Source organism: Papaver somniferum, unplaced genomic scaffold (genome assembly GCF_003573695.1).
Source record: "Papaver somniferum cultivar HN1 unplaced genomic scaffold, ASM357369v1 unplaced-scaffold_57, whole genome shotgun sequence".
Classification (NCBI taxonomy): Eukaryota; Viridiplantae; Streptophyta; class Magnoliopsida; order Ranunculales; family Papaveraceae; genus Papaver; species Papaver somniferum.
Window position 1 is genome coordinate 705,448 of NW_020648415.1, and position 5,148 is coordinate 710,595.

At 35.3% G+C, this 5,148-nt stretch overlaps 1 long non-coding RNA gene across 1 annotated transcript; it reads left to right on the forward strand.

The window, feature by feature from the left end:
• The first annotated feature begins 334 nt into the window (after positions 1 to 334).
• Positions 335 to 2,193, forward strand: LOC113343386. The gene is made up of 2 exons (XR_003357219.1): positions 335 to 1,234; positions 1,507 to 2,193. It is a non-coding gene; the product is annotated as an uncharacterized LOC113343386 (long non-coding RNA).
• Positions 2,194 to 5,148: the final 2,955 nt, after the last annotated feature.

Genomic DNA, 5,148 nt, shown 5'->3' on the forward strand with positions numbered 1-5,148 from the left:
GGTGTTTATGTAAACAAAATTTCGATTTTTATTTATAGGATGAAATACTTGCAAATCAAGTTAGGTTTTGGTTTTCTTCAAAAACAAGTAAAAAGAATTTACCCATAAATAAAACTCTTTAGAAAATATTTTTGGAATTAATATCCTAAAGAAACTCGCCAAAAATTAAATCCGTGTAGAAAAGGGACTTGGTGCATGGCTTACGCGCATATCACATGGGTAAAAATATGTATTTTTGCCCACCCCTCTACCCACATTGTTTTACAACATATCCATAAGAATATGTTTATATAGTGGAGCTCCTTCTCTTTTATACCCAATGTGAGACTAAAGAGAGATTCATTCAAGTTCCTCTCTCTCCTCTCTCCAAGCTTTTTTCTCCTTTCTGATTATGGAGTAATTTTCTTAGGATAAGCTTGGGGGATTATCAGGATCATAAGTTAGAGGATGGTTTTCGAGATCAACTTTAATCAAGATGATTAATTCATATGTTTTGATAACAGATTACTATTTCTTTTTCCTTTTTTCTTAGTTTTCTGGGATCCATTTATTTTAATTTTTCTTTCATCTCTGAATATTTGGTTGTTTTTAGATCTTTATTTTCTCCTCTCTCTGTTGAATCAGGTTCTTCCTCCTCCTTAGTTATGGATCTATTGATTCTTATCCTTCTTCCTCCTTTTGCTTTGGATTCTCGGTGATTCAGGTTCTTCTTCTCCTTTGGATCTGTTGTATCAGTTCTTGTTTCTCCCTTTGCTTTGATTCTTCTGTTGGGTCTGGATTATTTTCATCTTTTCTCAACCTTTTTCTTCTTCTGGGTCTGAAGTTTTTTCTTCTCCTCGGTCTTGATCTTTGTTTCTTCTACGTTTCTCTCTTTTTCTGGTTAAATGTTCTCTTTTGACTTGATCTTTCTCTCTTTAATTAGTAATTATGTGCTCTTATTTTAATTCCTGAGGAGGAAAAAAAATTTGACTCTGCTAAAAGCTTTTGAAGGAAACCCCTTCTCTCCCTATTCGTTGGGTGTTTCTCTAAATTCTAAAATGAATTTCTTATGGTTTTAGATAAGAATACCAAGATTACTCTTCCCTGTTTCCAGATCTTTAAAAAGTCTGTCTTCATTTCTTCTTTCTCTTTGATTCTCTAATCTTTGCTTTTCCTCTTTAACCAATGAGTTACTGTTTCCTTTCTTGGATCTTCCCGTTTTTGTGCCGGAGAAATATGGTAATTTTAAAAAAAGGTAATTTAAGTATCAAATCTTTAAAATACTGAAGGTTGAGGTTTTTTTATAAGTTGTTTCCTTCTTCCTCGTCTTCTCTTATTCTCTAATTAATAATATCTTCTTTTTTTAATCAATTAGTTTTGTTAAAATTTCCTGGAACTGGGATGGTTGATTAATCTTGGATAGTCTTCTTCTGGGACTGTTTCCTTTTAAGGTCTTATAGCTTTGTTATATTTTTTTAGTAATGGATCCATCTTTGTTGTCTTGATTTTGAAACTGTTGTTTTGTAGGTTTGTTGGATCATTATGTTCTCCTCTTAGGATTTTTGGATTTCATCTCAATCATTTTCTCTTCTCTTGATCCATCGGATTTTTTCATTTAGTTCTCTATGTTGGTAGGTTTTTTACTTTGATTTTCTCTGCAAATATTTTTGGGTTTTTCTGTTTATTTTATTTCAATTTAATCATATATATATATATATATATAAATCCCGTTAATAGACCCAACTCCGTTAATCCTATAACAACCCCAGGAAAGTCCTACTTCAATACCTTCTTTTCTTAAATTGCTTCTATCTTTTTCCTTCACTTTAGCTTTCTTTAATCCTCTTTTATAGTTGGTGTTGCAAGGTTTGGAATTTTTTTGAGTGGGGTGTTTGATTTCGAGCTCATCTTCGGTCTGCAAAAGCAAGAGACAGGCCTTTTCCTCAATTGGTGTTGGTTGGCTACACGGGGCCCTTTTCTCCGTTTTTTATCTAGATTTTACGGATTTTATTTTCTGTAATATTGATGACAACATTTCAAGTCCACTAGCTAGGATTTTCTATGAATCTTAGGACCAAAGTAATTTTTGGTGACGTGATCTCTAAAATGCTAGATAGGTTAGTTTGCATTTCTGCTTAAGTTGTGTTGTCCATAATTCTCCGCTCCTTGTCATCTGTTCTATTATATCAATTTTTATTTTCTGATTTTTTTTCCTGTTGGTGCTAGTTACATTTATTAGTTAATTTGTGTGTCTTATTTCCCAATTAGTATGTATTGTGTAGTTTTTTTTTTTGTGAATAATGTATTTCATTAAAAACTAAGACTCAAAGTGAGTCGACAATACAATAGAAGTTTCATTTATTTTTAATGAAATACATTATTCACAAAAAAAAAAAAACAGAGAGATTCATTCACTCATAAGATGAGCAAGTATCCTTGGACCCATAAGTCACTAGATCAACCACACTAAGACCAAAACATTTTTATTAAAACTCATTTTTCTCCAACAATAACGACATCTCTTGAGGAATGACGAAGATGGAAATGCTCGAATTATCATTATCAAGCTCAGCTCAGCATCCTTTAGGTGATGGATAGATTCAATCCGTTTATGTTTCTTCCACCATGCCCCCGCTGTTATAATCACATGGTACAAACTAATAGAATTGTGGATGTACAATCGGCATCCAAGATGATGATAAATCTACCGAATATTATCTTTTATTGTTGATTTTTCAAAATTACATTTCGTTAAGTCTCTTTTTATGTGTACGGCGAAGACCCCTTTTGTTTTAAAAATGATCCACATTATTATTCAGCTTTCGATTATTTTCTGACTTGTGTCTATAATGAGGAGCAGTACACCTGCAAGTCCGACTGAAAGTACAATCAACGGCTAGTTTTTGAAAACAATCATACAGTCGGTATCTATGTGGTGTGCCTTGTCTACGGTGGAGATTCAATCCACCTATACACATATCAAAGCCTTTGAAGTAAACGTTTTTGCACCAACAGAAAGATTACCGACAACTGGAATGTGGCGACTCATCTAACACACTTTTTCCACATCTATAGTATTCGTGTCAATATCAATTTTATTATCCAATTAAAAAAAATGATTTTTTGTAAATTAATGAATTTTTAGTATATTAATTAATCAAAGATGCTCATGGTGCTGGTATTAATATAGTTGTATACTGATTATAAAGAAACCAGTAACACTATCTATTTTGTAGACAGGAGACAGAGGAAGAGGTGCGGCTTGTATTGCTGACTCTTTCTTAGTGGTATCTCTAATACAAAATGAGAGATCGCACGAAGCCTATCTGTAGGCTATGTTTGCATGGTATAGCAAGCATGATAACAACACGTGTCCTATACTTATACAAATAGGAATGCGACAAATATTTGTCCATGGGAGTAATGTTTATCTCAAGCAAAAGCCTCGAATGTTCTTGACCGGCATAATGGTGGGCCACTCATAGACAGACGTGTCTATATAACACTCCCCCTTGGACCACCATAACTTGTTAAACCTTTGCTGGTAAAAACTGATAGGACAGAACTCGAGTAAAATTTGTTGCCTCGTCAAAACCTTGCCAGCAAAAATCCAACTGAGATAAAAACTAGTCGAACAAAAAGGAGTACAACATCGGTAGCTTTAAAGTGATGATGGTAGTCACACATTTTCTCCAGTCGTTATGAATTTTCTCCCGTTGTTGAAACTGTATCAGAAAAACCATTTTGGAAAAACCTGAGCTTAGAAAGAGGGTGGTCGCCACCACAAAACATTTTCTTTGACAAGATTTACGCCAGGAAAACCACTTGGGATAAAACCTTAGCGCCGAGAAATACTTCCACCATCAAAAAATTGCGTTAGGAAAACCACTTGGGACAAAACCTGAACGCCTGCGTCAGGAAAACCACTTGGGGACAAAACCTGAACGCCTGTGCCAGGAAAATCGCTTGGGACAAAACCTGACCACCAAAATTCAGAATACTGCCGACATCGAAGAGCATGTTGCCTTGTTAAAAACCTCGTCTGGAAAACCACGTGGGACAAAACCAGACCAAAGGAAAAGAGTACAATGGACGCCGCCCAATGAAAGTGCTGGATACGCATATGCTGCCTCGTTAAAACCTTGACAAGAAAAACCCTTCGGGACAAAACCTTGATGAAGGAAAAAGAGTACAGCGCGTTTAAGCTCAGCCAAAAATTCTACGAGTTTACTCCCCCTGAAGCATGACTTCTTAAAGCGGTTGGTGGTGTGGACATTTTACAGCCTTTATAAAAACTGCTTTACTAAGTTCAGTTTATGGAGGATTGACTGCCAGATTTTGCGTCGGGTGATCAATCGCCATTGTACACCTCGCATTTAAATCCTCCGCCCATTGCACACCAAATTCAGTTTTCCGCTTTAACTTCAGGCATAACAATGAAAGGCCTTTTGTAAACTCATAAATACCGTAGAATCAATTTCAGCCTCTAAAAGTGTAACCTGCAAAACAATAGTTAGAACACAACAAGATAATGCATGCATTATATTCATATATTGTACTTCTGTACCATAAAATATTACTTCGACATACGTATCAGATAGATCGATCACTTCCCATTTTGGGGAATCACATAGTAATGGTGTTAATTTTAGTAGCACAATAAGTATTACCGGTATCAAAAGTTAGGTATTCTAGTCTGTGCTAGCATATTCTCGAACTTCTGGCCGAGAAATATTTCAATTTCGACGAGATCTCAAAATTCAGTTCAAGCGTGGATTTTAGCGCTACCAAGGGCTCTTTTTAAAAGCCAAAAATGATATCATCGTTTCATCCGAATTTTAACATTATATCAAGAACATGAAGTACACAAAGAATTGTTCATAAATTTATCCTTTTCAAGATGGTGATTATGACTAAATTTCAAGCCTGACGTGGTTCACAAAGTCGGGTGGCTGCCTGATTCAGAAAATCGAATCCTTCAAAGATTCAAATATAATCACCAATCATAAGTCGTAGCAAGATGCAATCAGAGTCCTTCAAGGACTACCACGCTAAAGTGCATCAATATTAGGGGAATACTTTAGTTTTACAGAACCAATCCTGGGGTTCAGCAGGAAACCCTGTATCGCGCTTAAAGCGATAATAGTACTCTCTCTGCGCTTTATCTCA